Genomic DNA, 26,542 nt, shown 5'->3' on the forward strand with positions numbered 1-26,542 from the left:
CAGAACAAACAAGTTTCTCATCAAACAGTACACACGTTGTTCTATGACATTGGTTAACAACCGCATGACACGTCAACACTCTCCCTTCTCAACCCTGGGTTTTCTATTACCAGCTTTCCTGTTCCCTCCTGCCTTCCAGTCCCTGCCCCAGGGCTGGTGTGCCACTTTAGTCTTGTTTTGTTCCATGGGCCTGTTCAGTCTTCGGCTGAAGGGTGAACCTGAGGTGTGACCTCATTACTGAGCTGAAAGGGTGCCTGGGGCTATTGTCCCGCTCATTTTGAGTGTAAGCACACCCATGAAAGTGTGTAAGCCAACCACATCATGCCTTTATCTCCCACCATTTTAGGTAGTCAATGTTTAAATTTCCCCTATCAAACCAGATTGAAGTTGTCAAGGATTTTATTTTACTTGGATCTGCAATCAATGCCCATGGAAGCAGCATTCAAGAAACCAAATGAAGAAGGTCTACACACAGAAAGAAACAATATGGTTACAAGGGAGGTAAGGGGTGGGGAGGGAAAGAGATTAACTAGGTTGTAGATAAGTGGTAACTTGGTGAAGGGTAAGACAGTACACAATACTGGGGAAGTCAGCAAAACCTGACCAAGGCAAAGTCATAGAAGCTTCACAGACACATCCAAACTCTCTGATGGATCAAGCTACTTGGCTAAGGACTGGGGACCGTGGTGTCAGGGAACATCTAGCTTAACTGGCATAACATAGCTTATAAAGAAGCTGTTCTACATCCAGCTGTAGTGAGTAGCTTCTTAAAAGCCTGCGAGAGGCCATCTAAGATATATCTACTGCTTCCATACCGACTGGAGCAAAGAAGAATGAAGAAAACCAAAGACACAAGGGAAAGGTTAGATCAAAGGACTAATGGGCCACAACTACCACAACCTCTACCACCGAGTGCATAACAACTAGGTGGTGCCCGGCAACCAACAATGACTGCTCTTACAGGGATCACAATAGAGGGTCCCAGACAGAGTGGAAGAAAAACATAGAACAAAATTCAAATTCACAAAAAAAAAAAGACCAAACTTGCTGAGCTGACAGAGACTGGAGAAACCCTGGGACTATGGCCCCGGACACCCTTTTAACTCAGTACTGAAGTCACTCCTGAGATTCACCCTTAAGCCAAAGACAATGGTTAAGAGTTCAGGCTGCTAACCAGAAAAGTCGGCAGTTCGAATCCACCAGCCGCTCCTTGGAAACCCTGTGGGGCAGTTCTACTGTCATGTAGGGCTGCAATAAGCTGGAATAGACTCGACAGCAATGGGTTTGGTTTTTTTTTTTTTTTTTAAATAGGGCAATCATTGAACATGTAAGGAATGTGTTCAATCAGGTATATGCGGCTAAATGGGTACACCAGCCCAAAAGTAAAGATGAGAAGGGAGGAAGAGACAGGAAAACTAGACAAACAGAAACAGAACCCGGGGTGGAGAAGGGAAGAGTGCTGACACATTATGAGGGTGGTAACCAATGTCACAAAACAATTTGTGTATTAATTGTTTAATGAGAAACTAATTTGCTTTGTGCACTTTCACCTAAAGCATAATAAGAAATTAAAAATGAGGGAAAGAAACCAACTGGACCCCCCCCCCCAAAAAATTGTGTTCTCGAAAGAAAGCTCAAGTTTCCCATTAAAATTTTTGAAAAAAAAAAAAAAAGACAATTCAAAATGTGGAATCATGATGATTTAACAGTTTCTAGCCAATCTTTTTTTTTTTTTAGCCTATCTGTGAAAAGGTAAAGCTTTCAATGATTTTACCCATTTGTAATGTTAATATATACTGATGATTCTGTAATATTCCTTGGAATCAGAAAGACATGGCTCTGGCAGCGTGCTAGTCCATTTCCCACTTTTGCCTCTTTGAACACATGCCAGATAAAATCTTTCTTTTTACTTAAAAAAAAAAAAAATCTAACAACATATTGCTCTGGGGAAATTTGCTGCAAAAGACCTCTTCAAAATGTTGAAAAGCAAAGATGTCACCTTGAGAACTAAGATGCACCTGACCAAAAGACAGGGTATTTTCAATTGCCTGATATACATGCAAAAGCTGGACAATGAATAAGGAAGACGAAAGAAGAACTGATGCCTTGAATTATGGAGCTGGTGAAGAAAATTGAATATACCATGGACTGCCAGAAGAACGAAAAAATCTGTCATGGAAGAAATACAGCCAGAATGCTTCTTAGAAGAGAGGATGGCAAGACTTCCTCTCACATACTTTGGACATGTTATCAGGAGGGACCAGTCCCTGGAAAGGACATCACACTTGGTAAAGTAGAGAGTCAGCAAAAATGAGGAAGACCCTCAATAAGATGGATTGACACAGTGGCTGCAACAATGGGCTCAAACATAGCAATGATTGTGAGGATGGTGCAGGACCAGACGGTGTTTCGTTTTGTTGTACATCAGGTAGCTACAAATTGGAATTGACTCTATGGCACTTAACACCAACAGTATCAAACCAGTACTGTGAGCAAACAAGCATGTTCTTTGATCTGAAGAACTGCTGTTCCAGCTGGAGCTTTAAATGCATTTGCATCCATAGGCAAAGTCCAGTCCAGAGCAAGCCATCAAATTGCAGTATTCTACATCAACCCACAGTATCAAATATCTTTCTCTGCTTTTGGTTGGGTTCTGGTCAGTTAATCCCTAGCTATCCAAGCTAGGTCAATGGGTACCAGTTACAGGCTTGGGAGTCCACATAGCTTCCTGTACTTCAGACCATCCAGCCGCTTCTTTCACATCTCTAGCCCCTGTGGGCTAGGTCAGTGGGCACCACTCATAGGCTCAGGCATCCACACAACTCCCTGAACTCCAGACCAGCCAGCCCCTTCTCTCTCTCATCCTTAGCCCCCATGGGCTAGGTCAGTGGGTGCCAGTAGAACATGTCCAAACTCAACCCATCTCTTCATTGCTGTACCTCCCCCACTCCCACTCAGCTCATGGCTCCAGGTGGTCACCTAAAGCAAGCACATCAGGCTATCTACTCTCCAGCTCTCTTTAACTTCCAGTCCTGGAAGGGAGTTCTTCTGAAGGGCACTGAATTTTCCTGCCTCATTGCACCCACTGGCAAGCTGCTTTCTCTCAATTCAAAAAGGAAAACAGCCATTTTTTCCTTCAGGTCCTTCCTTCAAATGCATATTTCCTCCTCTCCCAGGAGTTCTGAGTGGGTCTGCACATTTTTTCAAATGCAAATTTCCTGGGGGGGGGGGGCGCTCAGGTTTTTGACCTAAGCCCCCAGTACTCTATACACATGGTTACTTCACTAAAACCAATGACCTGTGTTTCTTTCGGGCAAATCCTAGTTCTTTTTGCATATCCAATCAAGTATTGGCTGAAGGTGGAGTTATATACTCTCTGTAATCTATAATACCCTGTATTCATTTCCCTCATATGTGTAGGTTAATATTACAGCACCAGGTAAGAGAATCATTCAATATCCATAGTACATTCAGATGAACACATAACCATTTTTAAAACATTCCAGTTTCATCTTCTCCCCACCTTGACTATCTTCCCATTCACCTGCATGTGATCTTGGGCCTCTGGCTGGATGGAACCAGAAGATCCTGGCCCCCTATCAATCATTTTGCTTAACTGGCCTGGCTTTTGCCCCAAACCACTCCAGAAGCAGCTTTTCTATCTCCTATCTCCCTATCTTTTGCTTCAGCATAACGTCTCTTACTTTCCTTTAAGCCGCTACAGATAGCAAGCATCAAAGTAACCATCCAAGAATTATGTTTTACTTCCCATGCCCCTTTGTTCTTTCTTTTACAAAGTCCCATACTTCCATGAGTCTGGAGCTGTTGCAACAAATCCCACTCCTAACACCAACTGTAAAAAATGGTGTGTGGGAAGCATCAGGCCCCCTCTTATTTCACAAGGAGGGAGAAGAGTCGTTATCAGCATCATCAGCTCAAGGCTGATCTGTATGAGTCGGAGGTCAAACATACCTCCACCCTCCAACCTTTTTATCAGTGCTGACACTAGCCACCCTTCTCACTGCACTCTCTACTTCTCTGCTGTGCTTGATAATTCATTGCAGTAGCCACGCAGAAATCACAGAAAATACCTGTGTTTAGGGGGTTTATTGGGAAAGTACCAGGTTACAACACAGGAAAGACTCAGGATACGATTCTTCAATCAGAACTGCTTCTTCTCAGCCATGTCCACATGCAGGCCTCTCTCTGGTCCTCAGCCCCTTGGCCCCATTTCCTTGCCTCTGCCCTGCTCGGGCAAGTGTTACAAAGCTCTTTACCTCCACTGATAAGTCCCCAGAGTCACCCCACTCCACCAGCAAGCCTCCTGCCCAAAAGAGCTCATATTTCTTGCTCCATGGGCCAAGAAGCCCACCATGCTGTCTCCTGCCAGTCTTCTAGTTCTGCTGCCTCTGCTGCTGCCATCTCTCTATGCTGCTTCTTGCCATCTCTCGCCTTCTTTGGTATTACAGCTGTCTCTCCCTTCTCCTAGGTCTAGGAGGTTCTCAGTGCACGGATCCCTGGTCCTAGACTCACTCTACGCTTAGGTCTTCTTTCTTAGTGATAGTGAGATTCCCCTCAGTCTACCTCTGGGATGGCTCATCTTTTTTCTTTTATTATATTTTAGGTGAGGGTTTACAGAATAAATTAGTTTCTTATTAAACAATTAATACACATATTGTTTTGTGACATTGGTTGCCACCCCCACGACATAGCAACACTCTCCCCTTCTCAACCTTGGGTTCTCTGTTACCATCTTTCCTGTTCCCTCCTGCCTTCTTGTCCTTGCCCCTGGGCTGGTGTGCCCATTTAGTCTCGTTTTGTTTTATGGGCCTGTCTAATTTTTGGCTAAAGGTTTGAACCTCAGGAGTGACTTCAGTACTGAGTTAAAAGCCTGTCCAGTGGCAATATTCTCAGCGTTTTTCCAGTCTCTGTCAGACCAGTAAGTCTGGTCTTTTGTGTGTATATGTGTGTGTGTGAGTTAGAGTATTGTTCTACAATTTTCTCCAGCTCTTTCCCAGGCCCTCTATTGTGATCCCTGTCAGAGCAGTGGACAGTGGTAGCCTGGCACCATCTAGTTGTGCTGACTCAGTCTAGCAGAGGCTATGGTGCTTGTGGTCCATTAGTCCTTTGGATTAATCTTTCCCTTGTGTCTTTGGTTTTCTTCATTCTCCTTTGCTCCAGCCGGTATGGACCAATAGGTATATCTTAGATGGCCTCTCTCAGGCTTTTAAGACCTCAGACACTACTCACCACAGTTGGATATAGAACATTTTCTTTATAAGCTGTATTATGTCAATTGAGCTAGATGTTCCCAGAGTGGGATGGCTCAATTTAAGCCTAGAGGGGTGGCAAAACTAATATCATCATCAGGGTTCCATATACCTCATTTGCATGGTCCCGCTCCCACAAGGGTGCCATGCACCTTATTTGTATTCTTAGCAAGCTGTCCAATCCCCTTGGTGGGCCACAGCACCTCATTTGCATAGCCCCACCTAGTCATTTGGTGGGAGTCACAAGACTGTGGTGAGGAAGGCCATCTAAAAGTGATCCATCACATTGCAGTTTCCTCGTCTGTGCTATATCCCAACTCAGTAAAGTCTGATGCATCCTTTGAGGCATGTGTGGCAATCTTCTAGATGATACGGGACAAGGTAGAAAGTGAAGTAAGGCTGGCCCCTCTCTCACATACCCTTGGGTCCTGTGAGAAAAGAGTAGCATCCCACTGAAGAGTCCAGAACTTCCAGATGGTGACTGGCAGGAAAATAGGCTGATCTGATTGGGGTAGGGAGGGAGAGCTGACAAGGGCAACTCAAGAGGGCTTAAAAATGAGATTGCCACCTACGCATGTATACTTAGATATTTTAACTATTTGCATATACAGCTTTGCATGCCAAGCTTTTAAAGTTGAAAGAATAGGTTGGTGAACGAATTACATTTTTTTCTTGGAAGACTAAATAAAAAGGTGAGATGTATTCCCCTGAATGAAAAGATTTTCATTTTTTTCCTGCAGAGTTATTCTGTCTTCCACAAGGAATTGGTAATTGTTTGTACGTGAATACATTGTCAGGGCTCCACAAAGGCTATAACTTTTTTTTTTTGCGTAAAATTGCCCTTTTTACAAATATACAGAGAGAGAAAATAGATTAATGGTTGCCTGGAGCTAGAGGTGGAGCCTAATTCTAAATGAGCAGATGTGTCTTCTGGGCATAAAGGAAAAGCTCCAAAGCTGTACTGCAGCGGTGTCTTAGTCATCTAGTGCTGCTATAACAGAAACACGACAAATGGATGGCTTTAACAAAGAGAAGTTTATTCTCTCACAGTCTAGTAAGTTACAAGTCCAAATTCAGGGTACAGGCTCCAGGGGAAAGCTTTCTCTCTCTGTGGCCTCTGGAGGAAGGTCCTTGTGATTCATCAGTCTTCCCTTGGTCTGGGAGCTTCTCAGGGCAGGAACCTTAGGTCCAAAGGACTCTCTCTGCTTCTGGCACGGCTTTCTTGGTGGTACGAGGTCCCTAATTCTCTGCTTACTTCCCTTGCCTTTTTATCTCTTGAGAGATAAAAGGTGGTACAGGCCACACCCCAGGGAACCCCCTTTATATTGGATCAGGAGTGTGACCTTGTAAGGATGTTACAATCCCGCCCTAAGCCTCTTTAATTTAAAATTACAATCACAAAATGGAGGACAACCACAGAATACTGGGAATCATGGCCTAACCAAGTTAATACATACATTTTTGGGAGGCATAATTCAATCCATGACAAGTGGGTACACGACTGTGTATATGTACTAACAGTCATTGAATTGTACACTTAAAATGGGTAAATTTTATGGTATACAAATTATACTTCGATAAAGCTGTTCTTAACCCCCCAAAACTGCACTTTAAATTGAAATTAAATTTAAAAGAATATTTATTTAAAACCCTCCTATTATTGAAGAAACTCTCATATAAACATGTACACTAAGTGCTGCCTGGGATTTTCTCAGAGAAAAAGTTAAGGAAATAATAATTTCCAGAGCATTTTTTTGAAGTACCAAATTGATGACTTAACTGAGAATGTCATGCATCAACTTCTCAAATAGATAAACAAAATCATCACACCCACTTTTGCAATTGGTTGTGGTATATCTTCTACTAAAGAAAATTGTCCTCAACTGCTTATGTACAACACATTGTCAATGCTTGTCTAGAATAAGCTTTTGAGCAGGATATTGGTGGTTTAGTGTTTCAACTCTCACCCTCCATGAGAAAGACCTGGGTGTGATTGCCAGCCAATAAACTTCATGTACAGCCACCACCTATCTGTCAGGGGAGGCTTGCAAGTTGTTATGATGTGAACAGATTTCAGTGGAGCTTCCAGACTAAGATGGACCAGGAAAAAAGGCAAGGCAACCTATTTCCAAAAGTCAACCAATGAAACCCTGTGGATCACGATGCGGATCCCCAGCCAGTCATGAAGATGGCTCAGGACATGGCGTTCCATTCCATATTGTGGCAGCTAACAGCAAAAAGAACAAGCTTTGTTACCATTATAATTTTCTCATGCGTTTGGAAAACAGGTAAAGACGATAGTATCTTTGAAGCTATGTCAAAATTTTTCAAAGCAAATGACCTGGACTGACTCTTGTTCATATTGCATGACCTTATTCCATAGCTGACTAAACCATGAACAAAATTTGGAACTGGTTCTGAGGGAGCCAGCCAGTCTCTGTGGGGGGCTAGAATATTGGCAGGTATACTGAGGAGCTGTGAGGCAGCCATAATCTGCCATGTGGATGGAGAAATGAAGATAATCTAGAAAGAGAAAACAAAATCTAACTGTCATGGATTGAATTATGTCCCCACAAAAATGTGTGTATCAATTTGGCTGGGCCATGATTTCCAGTATTATATGGTTGTGTCCTCCATTTTGTGGTTGTAATTTTATGTTAAAGAGGATTAGGGTGGGATTGTAACACCCTTACCCAGGTCACATTCCTGATCCTATGTAAAGTGAGTTTCCCAGGGGTACGGCCTGCACCACATTTTATCTCTCAAGAGATAAAAGGAAAGGGAAGAAGAGAGTTGGGGACCTCATACCACCAAGAAAGCAGCACCAGGAGCACAGTGCATTCTTTGGACCTGGGTCTCTGCGCCTGAGAAACTCCTCAACCAGGGGAAGATTGATGACAAGGAAACTTCCTCTACAGCCAACAGGGAGAGAAAGCCTTCACCTGGAGCTGCCACCCTGAATTTGGACTTGTAATTTACTAGACTACGAGAGGACAAATTTCTCTTCGTTAAAGCCATCCATGTGTGGTATTTCTGTCATAGCAGCACTAGATGACTAAGACACCAGCCCACAGAGATCTGGAAAGTGAATATTTCCTGGCCTCTCAATGACCCTTCACCTCTTGAAGACCTCAGGCCCTTTCTGAGACCCAGCTGCATTTCTGCCTATGGTTTCCAGAAGATACCAGTTTTCCTGTTCTCTGTTACAACCAAAAAAACCTGAACTAAAACAGAAATGCGATTACACACATAGAAACACAGCTGGGAGGGTATTCACCAAATGGCACAGTGGTTCCATCTGGGCAGCGGAATTGCTGGTGATGTTAATTTTCTTCTTGTGCTTGTATAAACTTCTTATAATTAACACTATTTTTGTAAGAAGGTGACATTTATCTTTTTTATTGTGGTAAAATACACACAGCGTAAAAGTTACCATTTTAACTCTTTGAAAGTGTACATTTCAGTAGCATTTAGTTCATTCACAACAGTGTGCATCCATCACCCCTATCTGGTTCCAGAACACCTTCATCACCCTGAAAACAAACCCTGAGTGCATTAAGCTGTCACTCTCCATTCCCACCGCCCACTAGCCCCCAGCAACCACTAAATGCTTTCTATTCCCATGGATTTGCCTATTCTGGAAGGTTACATTTATTTGTTAAAGTCTATTTTTTTAATATGCATAAAACAGTTCCTGACCCCCTGAAAGTTGTGGATCCCTTCTTAACCTGTACACAAGTGCCTCTGACATTTGAAAGAATTTTTATGGAAATTTCTGATTTTTTAATAGCAGTCCCTATAATGGGTTGAATAGTGTATCCTCAAAATTCTCGACCGTTTAGAATCTGTGAATGTGACCTTATTGGAAATAGGGTCTTTGCAGATGTAATTAAACTCAGATGAGGTCTACTGGATTAGGGTGGGCCCCAAATCCAATGACTGGTGTCTTTATAAGAAGGCCATGTAAAGGTATACACAGAGGTGAAGGTGGAGGCAGAGATTGGAGTGATATATCTACAAGCCAAGCAATGCCAAGGATTGCCAGCAACCTCCAGGAGCTAGGAAAGGGGCATGGAACAGAATCTCCCTCAAAGCCTCCATAAGGAACAAACCCTGCTAAACACCACAATTTCGCAGTTCTGGCCCCCAGAACTGAGAGAATAAATTCCTGTTGTTTTAACGCACATTTGTGGTACTTTGTCATAGCAGCCCTATAAAACTAATACAGTCCCTTAGGCATTAAATTTCAAAATCCTCTAATTAGAAGGCATGAGTTGCATGAATGTTACAGATAAGTTCATTTAACTGGTTCATTTCAAATGTGCATGTGCCAAAGTAAGAAAAATTATTTAAAAAAAAAAGATCTCCCTGTCTTTTTTGAATAGCCTTTTCCCATCTTGGCAATATCTGTGTGGCTTTTAGGGAGTAGAAAATTGATGCCTAATAGGCCTTATGCTTATGCTTATGTCTCTAATTTGTATCTGGATTTACAACAACAAAACGAAACACTGCCGGGTCCTGCACCATCCTCACAATCATTGTTACGCTTGAGCCCATTGTTGCAGCCACTGTGTCAATCCATCTCACTGAGGGTCTTCCCTTTTTTCGCTGACCCTCTACTCTACCAATTATAATGTCCTTCTCCAGGGACTGACCCCTCCTGATAACACATCCAAAGCATGTGAGATGAAGTCTCGCCATCCTTGCTTCTAAGAAGCATTCTGACTGTACTTCTTCCAAGACTGATTTGTTTGTTCTTCTGCAGTCCATACTATATTCAATATCCTTTGCCAATACTATAACTCAAAGGCATCAATTCTTCTTTGGTCTTCCTTTTTTTTTTTTCTTCCTTATTCATTGCCAGCTTTCACATGCACATGAGGCAATTGAAAACACCTTGGCTTGGGTCAGGCCTACCTTAGTCCTTAAAGTGACATCGTTTAACTTTTAACACTTTAAAGAGGTCTTTTGCAGCAGATTTGCCCAAAGCAATGTGTCTTTTGATTTCATGACTGCTGTTTCCATGGGTGTTGATTTTGGATCCAAGTAAAATGAAGTCATTGACAACTTCAATTTTTTCTCCGTTTATCGTGATGTTGCTTATTGGTCTGGTTGTGAGGATTTTTGTTTTTCTTTATGTTGAGGTGTAATCCGTACTGAAGGCTGTAGTCTTTGACCTTCATCAGTGAGTACCTCAAGTCCTCTTCACTTTCAGCAGACAAGGTTGTGTCATATGTGTATCCTTGGTTGTTAGTGAGTCTTCCTCCAATCCTGATGCTGCATTCTTCTTCATAGAGTTCAGCTTCTCAGGTTAATAGCTCAGAATACAGACTGCATAAGTATGGCGAAAGGACACAACCCTGACTTACGCCTTTCTTGATTTTAAACTGCTCAGCATCCCCTTGTTCTGCTTCAAACAACTATCTCTTGGTCCATGTACAGGTTCCTCGTGAGCACAATTGAGTGTTCTGTAATTCCCATTCTTTGTAATGTTATCCACAATTTTTGATCCACACAGTCGAACGCCTTTGCATAGTCAATAAAACGCAGATAAACATATTTCTGGTACTCTCTGCTTTCAGTCATGATCCATCTGACATCAGCAATGATATCCCTGGTTCCACAACCTCTTCTGAATCCAGTTCGAATTTCTGGCAGTTTTCAGTCAATGTCCTGCTACAACTGATTTTGAATGATCTTCAGCAAAATTTTACTTGTGTGTGATATTAATGATATTGCTAAATAATTTTTGCATTCTGTTGGATCACCTTTCTTTGGAATGGGCACAAATATGCATATCTTCCAGTTGGTTGGCGAGGTAGCTGCCTTCCAAATTTCTTGGCATAGACCAGTGATGACCTCCAGCTCTGCCTCTGTTTGTTGAAACATATCAACTGGTATTCCATCAATTCCTGGAGCCTTGTTTGGACTTCTTCCTTCAGTACCATCTGTTCCTATCATACCAAAAAGAATTATGTCTGTGCTCTACAGAAGAAGTTGATGAATAAGGCGTTAAACTTCCAGAATAAAACCTCAACTATAGTGATTGCTAATAATTTTTATAACTTTCAAATTAGTGGATCAAAATTGATGACTTTTTTTAATGTAAACTTCTACTCCTCCATTTAAGCCTATAATTTTTCCTCTGAATATGTCTTTGGTTGCATTCTATGGGTATTGACGCATAGAGCTGTCATTATCATTGCTTTCTATATACTTTCTAACTCCAGATTTATGTTTTCTCTTTGACCTATAAATTCCTTAAGCCAGTTGCCATTGAGTCAACTCTAACTCATGGCGACCCCATGTGTGTCAGAGTAGAACTATGTTCCATAGGGTTTTCAGTAGTTAATTTTTTGGAAGTAGATTGCCAGGCCTTTTCTGCGAGGTGCCTGTGAGTGAACTCAAACCTCCAACCTTTCAGTTAGTAGCCAAGCATGTTAATCATCATTTGCATCACCCGGGGACTCTCATAAGTTCTCTAGAAGGGTGTGGTGTTCTTTTGTTTGATTGTTTGTTTGTTTTTAAATTTCTACATGGATAGACTTTTTTGTTGTCTATTTGATTATTTATGTATTTATTTTTTATAACTGACATTGTCAAAGAAAGTGACCTCTGTGACTTTTCTGTTTGGGAAATTTGTTGGAATTTTCTTTGTGGCTTGAGATACGATCAATATATAGCCTTATAATTGTTATCCCTATTTCAGCCCTCGCCCCCTGAAAGCTATTATCCACAGAGCAGTCAGACTGGTTATGTGTCAGCTTTGGTGGGGGATGATTCTCGGTGGCTTGGCAGATATTATGCAACTATCTTCCATTTTGTGATCTGATGTGAGCAGCCAATCATTTGAAAGGTGAGTTTCCATGGGGATGTGGCCTGCATCCAATATATACAGATGTTCTGGGAAAGCTTGCTCTTTCTCAATCCTGCATTCGATCCTGCTTTTGCCTCATCATCCTCTGACCTCCAGTTTTTGGAATGTGAGCTGGCAACTTGTCACCTGACCCGCAGATTTCGGATTCACCAGTTCCCACAGCCCATGAGCCAGCAGCAGCCTTCAGTCTGACCTGCAGGTTTTGGGTTCCTCAGCCCCTGCCACCACGTGAGTCAGGAGAAGACTCCAGCTGCTGTTGACCCACAGATTTGGGACTTGCCACCCTCCACAATTGTGTGAGCCATTTCCTTGAAATAAATCTCTCTCTATATATTTATATATATGCTTCACTGGTTTTGATCCTCTAGAAAACCCTGGCTAAGACACTGATTCATTTAAAACTTTAGTCCTCTGTTTGAAACATTTCAGATGACTTCCCATTATCATTCAAATTAAACCCACCATATTTTCAATGGTGTATAGATGCTGGTCTTTTCAATGGTCTACAGGTGCTGTTCTTGGCCCCCACCCCTACTCCCTTCCTGTGTCCCCTTTTCCTGCCTGCACCCTTCCCCCACTGCTGTGGGTGTTGGTGGATTCCAGCTCAAACATGCACTCTTCTCTAGAAGATTCTTCCTGGCTGATAGGAACTGCTTTCAATGGAGTTGCCAGGGAGGCTAAGTCCCAACTCCAACCCACCCCAAGGGCAGCCTTGGCCGGTGACTGATTAATAGGAGAGGGACATCAGGGCCTACCTCCTTGCCTCTAGACTAGACAATCTCTACAGTGCAATATACCCTCCAGAGCTCCCTGTAGGGCCAGGTCGAGGCTGGACTTCTATAGAAACCACATCTTTGCCTATCTCCTTCCCTTATTCTTTCCTGCTTTCCTCACTCCCCTGTCCTGGGAATATTTCCTCAATAAATTACTTGCACAAGAATCCAAGTCTCAGGCTCTGCTCTTATCCGTGTGATCTCCTATCATGCGCCACTTCACAAGCTCATCTGCAGCCACTCAGGCCTCCTTGCCCTTGCTGGTCCTCAGATATCCCAGACACTATCTTGCCTCGGGCCTTTGCATCTGATACTCTCTCTGCCTTGAATGCTTCCCCCAATATACCCACAGGACTTCTTTCCTAACATCTTTCAGCTCAAACATCACTTTTTCAGCAAGGTTTTCCCTAAGTAGCCTTTTAAAAATTGATACCACCCCCTACCCATAACACTTCCTGTACTCTTCCCCACTATATTTTTCTCAGTTCTACTTTTCACCATGTGACCTACTGTATTTTTAACTTGTTTGTTTGTTTTTCTTGTCCTATGCCAAACAAAGAAGTCCCTGGGTGACTGTCTTAGTTACCTAGTGCTGCGACCATAAAATACCACAGGTGGGTGGTTTTAACAAACACAAATTTGTGTTCTCAAAGTTAGGAGGCTAGAAGTCTGAATTCAGGGCGCCAACTCTAACGGAAGGCTTTCTCTCTCTGTCAGCTGTTGGGGGAAGGCTCTTGTCTCTTCAGCTTCTATTCCTTAGTTCCTTGGTGATCTTCATGTGGCATGGCATCTATCATCCCCAGTCTGTGCTCTGCTGCTTACCTGTTTAATCTCTTTTGTATTTCAGAAGAGATTGCATTAAGATGCATCCTACACTAATATTGTTTCATTAACATAACAAAGAAAACCCATTCCCAAATGGGGTTTTAACCTCTACAGGGGCCTTGTAGAGTGAAACTGTCAGACTCTACTAAAGTAAAATGAAGAGATTCATTGAAAGCGTAAGAAACATTTGAACAGGGAAACGTTAGCCCACACGGAGTGAAGACCAAGGAGTCCAAGGGGCGGCTGTTTCAAAAGGGTAGATACAGGGTAGAATCAAGAACCTCGCGGCAAGATTCTGAGTAGTTGACCCTCCCTGGACTTTCCCGGACTTCCCAGGCTCGCCCTGCCTTGCCTAGGTGTAGCCACATTGTCTATCGGTTCCACTCAATCAGAGGCCCAAGTCCGTATGCACATGAATGGGAAGAAGTTGAAGTTGTAGTCTCAGCAATGCGAAGCAGGAGCTTGTAACAAAATGGGGTCAGGCCTGCTCTTAGACCAGGCACCCTAAATATGTCAGGTACCTCTGTTCTGAAGCTCTTATTCGGGGTGGGGATTTACAACACATATTTGGTGGGTACATGACTCAATCCATAACATTCCACATTTTGGTCCCCCAAAATGCATGTCCTTCCCACATGCAAAACACATTCGCCCCATCACACCATCCCAAATGTCTTAAATCAACTCCAAGTCTAAAATCTCATCTTCTGAATCATCTAAATCAAATATGGGTTCGACCTCTGACCTTCCCGTTAGCAGATGAGCGCTCAACCACTGCGGCATCAGGACTCCTTTTTAGGTTAGTAGTCAAGCGCAAACGATGTATACCACCCAGGGACCTGTAGTGACAAGAGGGCTCCAGAAGGCTCACTTGAGAGGTCTTGGGGTGGCAGTCCTGGTTGGAAGGCAGTGCCAAGGGATTTGTCTTGAAACTGTCTTCCATAGCAAGCATGAAGTTTACCCTGAGAGTGCACGTCACATATCAACACAAAATAACACACACTTTTACAAAATTTACACAAGACTGAGAAAATTTCATCTATTCATGTAAACGACTTGTACTGTTTTTACTTACGCCTGGAATCACTTTTAGGGACACGGGTTGTGATTCTGGGGGCTAACCCATTCTCTAAGCACTCCTTGACACCCTCACTGTCGGCAACCATCTAAAGATTTGGCAGTTTTACCCTTCAACATAGTCTTGAAGGAGTCCCTACATGGTACATACAGTTAACATGCTCGCCTGCTAACCAAAAGGTTGGAGGTTCGAGTCCACCCAGAGGCTCCTCGGAAGAAAGGCCTGGTGATCTATTTCCAAGAAATTATCCATTGAAAACCTAATCTGACACACATGAGGACACCATGAGTCAGAATCGACTCCATGACAACTGGTTTTGTTATTTTTATAATCTTGAAAGTGACCAAGAGACAATGAGTGCTGAGACTGACTCTCTTACGCTCCACAAAAACATCAGCTTCGTTATGTTAGAGTCACAACAATCAATGGAATCAAGTTTAAAATGATAAGTAGTCATATACTCTAAATCATTCTAATTTGGCTTATTAGACTAAAATCCAAAATATATTTAGCTGAAGCAGCTCAATTAGGGCAGCTGATTAATAATACTCTGAACAAGCACTTACATCTTTTGAAAAGTCATTGAACTGATTCTTGGGTTGGCCCTTTTCTCACTTGTAGGATCTGTGGGTATCTTGGATGTCCTACTTATAAACTTGTACCACAGGAAGTCTGTATGTTTTGTACTATGGAAACTTGCTCCTGTGGCAATCCATGTTGATAACTGCCATTTAAGTAAGATAAGTAAGGATAAATCCACCTTTAGTTTATGTTCTAGTCCTCCTAATTTCTGGGTGCCAGACGCAAACTTTGGAAAACAGTCCCAGTACAATTATTGTTGATATTCTTTTTGTTAAAACTTATTCTGAACTGATTTTAGACTTACAGAAAAATTGCAAAAATAGTACAGTTTCCATATATCCCTCACTCAGCTTCCCCTAATGCTAACATCTTATTTAACCACGGCACAAAGATCTAAGCCAGGAAATTAACATTAGTACAAAACTATTAACTACTGTGCTTATTTGAATTTTACCAGTTTTTTTCATGAATGTCCTTTTCCTATTCCAAGATCCCATCTGGGATCTCACAGAGCATTTAGTTATAATTTTTCCTTCATGTCCCCCAGTCAGTGACTGTCCTTCGGTATTTCCTCGTCTTTCATGATATTGACGCTTCTGACCATAATTGATCAGTTCTTGTGTGAAATGTCCCGTAAGAAGGATACCACAGAAACGATGTTGCATTGTTCTCAGGGCAGAGTATTACAGTGTTCATGATGTTGAAATGTCTCATTTCTGGTGATAGAGACCTTAATCACTTCTGCTGGGTTCTTCCACAATAAAGTAGAAGTACAGTAAAACCTGCAAAAGCCAGGACATGTGGAAGGCAGAAACCTGTCAGAGAAGGAAAATGCAAATATTTCCCATTAGTAGAGAGCGATAGAAAAGTGGTAAGACTGTATGCACCCTGTCAAAAGCGAAAAAACAAGGCAGTCCTGTCGAGTTGCGGCTTTCACAGGCTTCATTGTAGTTAATAAATATCTTTAGGGAGATAATTTAAGTCTATGCAAATCCTGTTTTCCTTAAATTTTTTGCCACTAATTTTGACATCTGTTGGCAGATCTTTTCTGCAGCAGTTATTACTGTAATGGTGATTTTCTATTTTCTTCTTACTTTCTGCATTTGTTAACTGGAATTCTACTCTAACGAAGAGCTATCCCTTCTCTCTGATTTGATAATTTAATCAATTATTTATTTTTATCAACATGAAGTTATGGATAGTTAGTTTATTCTAAGGGTGAAAATCTAATACTATCATTACTTATTTTGTTGCTCAAGTTGTTCCAGCTTTAGGTTCCAACCTTCAGCTTCGGGTTGGCTCTTAGATCCTTTTGGCAGACCCTCACCTTTTATGGAGCACGCCCTTACTTTCTGGCACCATATGTTCCATCTCGTATTTTCTTTGTCCCCACCTTAGAATCGACCACTTCTCCAAGGACCCCTGCTTCCTGTTATTGGAGAAAGATGTTTAGAAACCAAGATGTGGGTGGTGGGTATACTCATTGCTATTGGGGTGTCATTGCTTCTAGGCTCTCAGGGGACAGAGTTGGGAAATATGCATACTAACCTATGTATACACACATCTATATTTCTGTATCTATCTATAAAAATATTAAAAATCATGAGTTACTGATGTCTCCAATCCCAATCCAATACCACAAATTTGGTTCTAGCCTTCCTCTTTTCCTTATTTGTCACTTCTTTCTTCAACAGTGAGAAACCCGGCTCATATTATCTACAATATATTTAGTTGTTTGTTCAGTTCTGGTATACACATAAAGTAGCAGCAGAATTTATAACCCATACCCCTGCAAAAGGAAACCCTGGTGGCGTAGTGGTTAAGCGCTACAGCTGCTAACCAAAGGATCGGCAGTTCAAATCTGCCAGGTGCTCCCTGGAAACTTTACGGGGCAGTTCTACTCTGTCCTATAGGGTCGCTATGAGTTGGGATCGACTCAACAGCACTGGGTTTGGGTTTGGTTTTTGACCCCTGCAAAAAACACATTTGTTAACTAAAGTATAACATTTATACACAGTTCATTTTGTCTTTAGCCTTACAGAATCTAGACAAGATGCTGTTTTTGAAAGTTTCTTAGGTTATTTCAGTGTAGTTATGTTATTATTTGTAAATAGGTTCATTTGTCTTCCATTCTGGGTACTTCGAACATTCTGTTTAGTTGTTAATTTGGGGGGGTATATGAAACATTTGTTGTTGCTGACGCAGCTGTTGTTGTTAGATGCCATCAAGCCAGTTCTGACTCACGGTGACCCTGCACGTGCAGAGTAGAACTGCTCCATAGGGTTTTCAAGGCTGTGACCTTTTGGAAGTAGATCACCAGGCCTGTCTTCCGAGGCTCCTCTGGATGGGTTCAAACTGCCAGCATTTTAGCTAGTAGTTGTGTGCTTAACTGTCTGCGCCACCCAAGGAGCCCATGTGTGAAGCATTATTCTGGTTTATACTCAGACAAGTGTCATTTCCCCTCACCCTTGTTACACCCTTCCCATTCTTCCCTCCTTTCCTCCCCCTCCCACATCCTGTGGGTAAACTTTTGCTTTCTGATTTTTTTTAGTTCCTGATTTATCCTTCTGGCACTTCTTTTGCAGAAATGAGCAGATATTCTAGTATCCCCTTTCTTATATGAAAAATACTCTTTTGTACGTTGCTTTTTGTCACCTAAGTCTGACCACTTAGTGTGACCTGTTAGACCAAGTGCATTATGACCTGGAAAGCACTCCATATCAGTTAATAAATCTTCCTTATTGTCTTAGTTCTGTAGTGCTGCTATAACAGAAATACCACAAGTGGATGGCTTTAACAAAGAGAAATTTATTTTCTCACACTCCAGGGGGCTACAAGTCCAAATTCAGTGAGTCAGGGGAAGGCTTTCTCTCTTTGTCAGCTCTGGAAGAAGGTCCTTGTCATCAATCTTCACCTGGTCTAGGAACTTCTCAGGCACAAGGACCCCAGGTCCAAAGGACATGCTGTTCTCCTGGTTCTTGTTTCTTGGTGGTATGAGGTCCCCATGCCTCTCTACTTACTTCTCTCCTTTATATCTCAAAAGCGATAGGCTTAAAACACAACCTAATCTTGCAGATTGAGTCTAATCCACCATTAATCCCATCTCATTAACATGACAGAGGTAGGATTTACAACAATAGGAAAATCACATCAGATGACAAAATGGTGGACAATCACGTAATACTGGGAATCATGACCTAGCCAAGTTGACAGATATTTTCTGGGAACACAATTCAATCCATGACACTTTTTTTTTTTACAGCTGTATAGTACTCCATTGTGTGGATGTACCATAGTTTATACAACAACTGTCCTATGTATGAACTTTCATGTTGTTGCCAATAACTACAATAAATAACCTTGTGCATGTGCACTTTTGCATCATTGGAGGTGTATTTTCAGGGTAGATTTCCAGAAATGGGATTGCTGGGTCAAAAAATAAGCGATATGTAATCTTGTTTTGTATTGCCACACTTTCCTCCATAAGGCCTGCACCAATTTGCAATCTCAGGAGCAGAAACTGAAAGAGACTAGGACCTTCCTCCAGAGCCGACAGAGAGAGAAAGCCTTCCCCTAGAGCCAGCATCCGGAATTCAGACTTTTAGCCTCTTAAACTGTGAGAAAATAAATTTGTTTTTTAAAGCCACCCACTTGTGGTATTTCTGTTATAGCAGCACTAGATAACTCAGACAGTAGATTAGTGGTTGAGAGGGGCTGGAGGTAAGGGGAAATGGGAAGTGACTTCTAATGGACATGGCTTTTCTTTTTGGGGTGATGAAAGTGTTCTGGAATTACATGGTTGCAGAACTTTGTGAATATACTAAAAGTCACTGTATTGTATACTTTAAGAGGGTAAATTTTATGACATATGAGTTATCTATCTATTGAAGATACAAGTTAAGGTAACACTGAGATAGAATTTACCACCTATCAGACCAACAAAAAAATATATATAATACATTTCTCTAGTATGAGTTCGAACATATTTTCAAAAGTTCAAGGGACATATATTTTTTGTGAATTTCCTATTCATGTCTTTTTCCCATTTTTCTATTGGACTTTTGGTCCTTTGTCCTTTAATTTTTTCTATTTTTTAATCAATATAGAATTCATATGCCATAAATTTACCCTTTTAAAGTATACAGTTTCTGCTCCTGGGAGACCTTCATGTGGCTTGAGATTTCTGTTTCTCACTTGGTGGTTTAATCTCTTTTACATCTCAAAAGAGTTTGGCTCAGGAACACCCTACACTAATTCTGTCTCATTAACATAACAAAGACAATCCATTCCCAAATGGGATTATAACCACAGGCATAGAGGTTAGGATTTTGGGGGAACACAATCAACCCATAAGATCTTTCTGCTTCTATGAATTAGTCTATTCTGGACATTTCATATAAATGGAATCATATAATACATGGCCTTTTGTTCTAGCTTCTTTACATAGTATAATGTTTTCAAGGTTTATTCATATGGTAGCATGCACAGCATTTCATTCCTTTTTATGGCTGAATAACATTTTATTGTACGGATATATCACAGTTGTGCATCCATTCATCAGTTGATGGACATTCTATGAACGTTCTCGTACAAGTTTGTGTTTGCATGTATGTTTTTATTAAAATATCCCTTAATTCCTATTTTCTTGAGTATTTTTATAATGATTATTGAATTTTTCAAAGGCTTTCTAAACTTCTGTGGAGTTAATCGTATAATCTTTGTTCTTTTAATTACTGATATGATGTACCCATTATCGTCAAGTTGGTTCCAACTCATAGCAACCCTATAACCCCCACCCCATAGCACAGAGTAAAACTGCCCCATGGTGTTTCCACATTGCAGGTGGTCGGCTGGAACTGTTGACCTTTTGGTTAGCAGCTGAGCTCTTAACTACTGCGCCACCAGGGCTCCAATATGGTGTAAGATATTGATTTCCTAATATTAAACTAGCCTTGCATTACTAGAATAAATCCCACTTGGTGATGCTGTATTATTTTCTTTTCTTAACATAGTGTTGAATTTATTTTCTGCTAATATTTCGCTTAAAAATTTTGCATCAATATTCATGAGTGATATTGGCCTGTAGTTTTTTTCTCTGTGCTGTGTCTAGGTCAGATATCTGTGTTATACTTCCTTCATAAAAATAATTAGGAAGTTTTCCTTCCTTTTTGGTGCTCTGGAATAATGCTTTGGTAGAATTCCATTGTGAAATCGCCTGGGCCTGGTGCTTTTTCTTGAGTTAGCTGCTTAATAACTTTCTCTATTCCTCCTATGGAAATTAGTCTCTGTAAGTTTTATAACCTTAGTGGAGTTAATTTTGCTAATCTGAATTTCCTTAGGAAATTACCAGTTTGTCCTAGGTTTTCAAATTTATTTCCATGGAAGTCCACAAAATAGTCTCTTAACAATTAAAAAAAAATTTTTTTTGTCTCAGTGGTTATTTCCTCCCTTGTTGATATTTTAAAGTGTGTTTTAAGAGAAACCTAATATGATGAGTGAAGCAATGAGAGGAGACTTTCTTCTTAGTACATTTTTGTATTATTTGAATCTTTTAAGATGGAAATATTCATATATTACTTATATAATTTTTTTATAAAAGCAAGATAGGCAAAAGAATAAGGCCCAGAAGAATACATACACACACTAACACACAGGGCCTCCAACTTATAATTGTGTAACTTTTGGGGTCTATGGCTCAATCAGGAGTCCCTGGGTGGCACAGTTAACTGCTTAGCTACTAATCAAGAGGTTGGCAGTTTGAATCCACCCAGAGGCACCTTGGGAGAAAGGCCTGGCTATCTACTTCCAACGAAATCCCTCTGAAGTGCAGTTCTACTCTGACACACATGGGTTGCCATGAGTTGGCATTGAGTCTACAGCAACGGGTTTTTATGACTCGGTCAGTCCCCCTTGATATAAATTAACATGTGAAGATATAACTTGAATCAAGCAATTTTATTAAAAAATTACATTTGTATCAGAGGCATATTTTGGAAAAGGTTATATTATTAGTCAGATGAGCAGATTTTTCATGTATTTGTTGTCCCCCTGTCCCCTACCTCCTCAGCTAAATGGAAAGCCTCTCTGGAAGTACAGAGCAAGGCCTTCCCAGAGCCCTAACAGAGCCCCATGGTTATACCAGGTGCTAAAAAGTTGTGACTGATACTACTTTGGCATAATCATAACCCCTTACATTTTCAAGAGGCTTCTCAGGAGTTCAAACACTTCTACGTATTTTATTTGATTTGACTGATGATAACATGTCTGTTTGGTAGAGTTGGCAGAGTACCTGTATTTTAAAGTTGAGGATAAAACCTCAAAGAGATGAAGTGGCTTTGCTAAGCCATATTACTCACATGGGGTGGGTTTAGGACTGGCACCAAGTCTATTCCTTTTCTCTTTCTGCCACAATGCTCCTCGAAGCCCAGACTTTCCCTAAGATGTGTTTCAGTAGAGTGCTCCATCATAATGTTCAATAAACAATAACGCCAATAGAAGATACGTTATATAGGCAAAAAGCAATTTAGGGATTTCATTTTTAAATGCTCACTCAGCCTTACGAGCAATTATATAATGAAGTAGGAGAACCAGCCACTTTTAAAGACTTACTGTAATGGCAGAAATGATCTTTGATGCTAAGCAAAAGGATCAAGTACACTGTACTGATTAGCATTTCTACTTAGCTGAAAGTAAGTTTTTAACCATTCCACTGGCCATTCATTCAACAAATATTTCCTGGGTGCCAACTATGTACCAGTCCCTTTTCTTGGCACTGGGAATACAGCAGTAAACAAAACAAAGCCTCTGCTCAAAGCAAGCTCACATTAGAGTGGAGGGAGACAGGCAATAGACAAGTGAATATACATTCACACTAATAAGTGCTTTGGAGGAAGGCAAAATAGGGAATGGGGCAGAGAGCGGTGGCTCTTTAACTAGGTTGATCAATGAAGATCTCTCTGACAAGGAGGCTTCTGAGCAGGGACTTAAAATAATTTAAGCATAACATGGAACTACGTTGGGGAAACATGGCTAGGGGACACTGAGCTTCCATAAGGGTGATGGAAAAACCTGGAAACAGTGGTGATGGTTGCACAACGTCATGAACACATTTAGTGTCGCTGAATTGTACATGTAAAAAATGTCAAAATCAAGTGTTTTCTTATATATATATTTACCACAATAAAAAAGAAGAAAAAAATTCTCTCATCCCCAAATGATGCACAGAGGGCCAGAGTTCAACTTTTTCCTCAAGATTAGAGAATTTGTGTAAACAGTGTCTTGTGTTTACAAAATTGCTTTTATTTAAATAACATTTCTAATAAACAGCAAAAACTACTGTGCCTCTGTTGTCTAAACAATGTCAAATATCAAAAAAGAAAATACCAATCATTATATTTATTCACCCACCATATTTATCTTCTTGTCAGCACCATATTGACACAGCCTTGAGTCCTTTTTTTTTTTTTTTTTAATAAATTAGAATTTTACCTAAAAGAGCTTATTTACATTACGGATCATGAGCCACTTGAAAAATTTAGTTGACCAGGGAAGAACAATCAGAAGAGATATCTTTGTAACTGGATATCTGTTGAACTAAACTGCCCTTGGTGTTACGGAAACCATGCTTCTGCTCTGGATGTTTGTCTACCTTCCTCTTGTGTTCTTGTCTCTGCTAGGGAAATGATCAGGATACTGAGGGGCTTCATGTTACTGACCTCCCTGTCTAATGATCTCCAAGCCCAAAACTCAGTGACTTAAAACAACAGCCGTATTATTGTCTCGTGATTCAGTGGATTGACTGAGCTCAACTGGACTATTCTTCTGCTGGTCTTACTTGGGGTGTCTCAGACAGTTGCAATCAGATGGTAAACCAAAACAAAAAAAACCAAACCCAGTGCTGTCGAGTCGATTCTGACTCATAGCAACCCTATAGGACAGAGTAGAACTGCCCCCATAGAGTTTCCAAGGAGCACCTGGCAGATTCGAACTGCCGACCCTTTGGTTAGCAGCCATAGCACTTAACCACTACGCCACCAGATGGTAGATGGGGCTAAAGTCATCTGGAGGCTTGCTAGTGATAAGGGAATGGCTGAGTCTTTCTTCTTCTCCATGTAATCTTAGAGCCTCTCCTTTCCACATGACTGCTTGGGCTTCCTCACAGCATGACAGCTGGATTCCAAGGAGAGTTCCAATAAACAGGGAACAGAAGCCGCCATTCCTCTTAAAGACTAGGTCCAGAGTTGGTATGGCATCATTTCTACTGCATTCCATTGATTAACATGGGTCACAGCTAGTCCAGATTCAACATGGGAGGGGACTGCACAAGTACATGAATACTGGAAGGTATAATTCATTGACAGCCGTCTTTGGAGACCAGCTCTAACACCTTTGCACATCGCATTATCATTATGTGTGCTTACTTTTGTTAGATAACCAAATCAAAAGGCTGTGAGGCATGCAGAGACAAAGTATGCAATTACAGAAGAAGAAATGACTAACACTTGGTGGGGAAAAGAGCACCCTTGCAGGAAAGATTTTCCAAGCTAAATCTTGAATGATGGATTGTCTCCCTGGGCAGCTTGGCCAGGAGAGTAGAAACAGCATGTGTGCTGTCACTGAGGCATGAAGGAGCCAGGGATGGTTGGGAATGCAGTAACTTAAGGAGCATATGAGAAGGTGAAGGAGATAGCAGGAGATAAACCTGGAGAGAAAATCTGGAGCTTGATCAAGAAAAACTCTACCCATGTAATGGGGTACATGTTAGGAGTCCAGGCTTTGGAGTTAGCTGCCTGGCTTCTCTGAATCCTTTGAGCTTAGGTGTGGCCATATGACTTGCCTTAGCTGAAGAAATATAAGTGGAAGTGATGAGTTGTCTTAGTCTGGGTTCTCTGGAGAAGCAAACCAGTAAACTGTATAAACATATATATACAGAGAAAGAGAGAGATTTATATCAAGGAAATGGCTCATGTGGTTGTAGAGGCTGTAATGTCCCAAGTCCATGTGTCAGGAAAGAGGCTTCTCCTGATTCACGTAGCTGCAGGGGCTGGCAAACCCAAGACTGGCAGGCTGGAGAGCAGGGCTGTTGCTCACAGGCTGCAAATCGATGAATCCTGAGATCTGCAGGCAAGACCGCAGGTAAGATGTCAGCTCAAGTCCCACGAACTGGAGGTCAGATGAACAGGAGCCAGCCGCAGGATCCAGAACAAGCAAAAGCCCCGGCAAAGAGAGAAGGAAGGGCTAGGCGGCAGAGGGCAGAGACTAAGGCTAAGGCGGGTGGTGAGCCGCCACATGTCCAACCCCTGCTGGTACTGACTCACAGCAGATCTAATCGTGGGGGTGATCATGTATGAAATCTCAACAGGGAAGTGATCACAACATTATATAACTGCCGAAACACTGAGAATCATGGCCCAGCCAAATTGACACATGATCTTAACCATCACAGAAGTCATTATGAGATTTACCATATACCCTTTCCCCTACCTCAGGGATTCTGGAAACATGTGTTGAGATGGAAGCTCCAATAGCCTTGGTCCCTGAGTAACTGTGAAGAACAAGTATCTCGTTCTGCCCTTTGCTGGGCTTGTAGTGTGAGTGAGAAATAAACCTTTGTTAAACTACTGAGATTTGAGGGTTATTCGTCACTACAGCATTTGTTGTTGCTGTTGTTAGGTGCTGCTAAGTTGGTTCCAACTCATAGTGACCTTAGGTACAACAGAACGAAACAGTGCCCGGTGCTGCACCATACTCATGATCCTTGCTGTGTGTCATGGATTGAATTGCGTCCCCCCAAAATATGTGTCAACATGGTTAGGCCATGATTCCCAGTATTGTGCAATTGTCCTCAATTTTGTGATTGTAATTTTCCTATGTGTTGTACATCCTAATCTCTGCCTGTGGTTAATGAAGCAGAGACTAGATTATGTTAAAGAGGATTAGGGTGGGATTGTAACACCCTTACTAAAAGCACATCCCTGACCCAATGTAAAGGGAGTTTCCCTGGGGTGTGGCCTGCACTGCCTCTTATCTTACAACTGATAAAAGGAAAGGGAAGCTAACAGAGACTTGGAGACCTCATACCGCCAAGAAAGCAGTGCTGGGAGCAGAGCATGTCCTGTGGACCTGGAGTTCCTGTGCAGAGAAGCTCCCAGATCAAGGGAAGATTGATGACAAAGACCTTCCTCCAGAGCCAACACAGACAGAAAGCCTGCCCTGGAGCTGGTGCCCTGAATTTGGACTTGTAGCCTACTAGGCTGTAAGAGAATAAATTTCTCTTTGTTAAGCCATCCACTTGTGGTATGTCCGCTATAGCAGCACTAGATGACTAAGACACTATTCTTGAGCCCATTGTTGCAGCCACTGTGTCAGTCTATCTTGTTGAGGCCCTCCCTCTTCTTTGATGACCCTCTATTTACCAAGCATGATGTCCTTCTCCAGGGGCTGATCCCTCTTGATAACACATCCAAAGCTATGTGAGATGTATAGTCTCTTCAACCTCAATTCTAAGGAGCATTCTGGCTGTACGTCTTTTAAGACAGATTTGTTCTTTCTTCTGGCAGTCCATGGCATATTCAATATCTTTCACCAATTCCATAATTCAAAGGCATGAATTCTTCTTCAGTCTTCCTTATTCATTGTCCAGCTTTTGCATGCATATGAAATGATTGAAAACACCATGGCTTGAGTCAGGTACACCTTAGTCCTTGAAGTGACATCTTTGCTTTTTAACATTTTAAAGAGGTCTTTTGTAGCAGATTTGCCCCAGCAATGCATCGTTTGATTTCTTGACTGCTGCTTTCCATGGGTGTTGATTGTGGATCCAAGTACAATGAAATCCTTTACAAAATCAACCCTTTCTCCGTTTATCATGATGTTGCTTATTGGCCAGTTGTGAGGATTTTTGTTCTCTTTGTGTTGAGGTGTAATCTATACTGAAGGCTGTAGTCTCTGATCTTCATCAGTAGGTGCTTCAACTCCTCTTCACTTTCAACAAGCAAGGTTGTGTCGTCTGCATATCATAGGTCGTTCATAAGCCTTCCTCCAATCCTGACGCCGCCTTCTTCTTCATATAGTCCAGCTTCTCAGGTTATTTGCTCAACATACAGATTGAATAAGTATGATGAAAGGATACAACTCT

The sequence above is a fragment of the Elephas maximus genome, chromosome 9, assembly GCF_024166365.1.
Source record: "Elephas maximus indicus isolate mEleMax1 chromosome 9, mEleMax1 primary haplotype, whole genome shotgun sequence".
Taxonomy (NCBI): Eukaryota; Metazoa; Chordata; class Mammalia; order Proboscidea; family Elephantidae; genus Elephas; species Elephas maximus.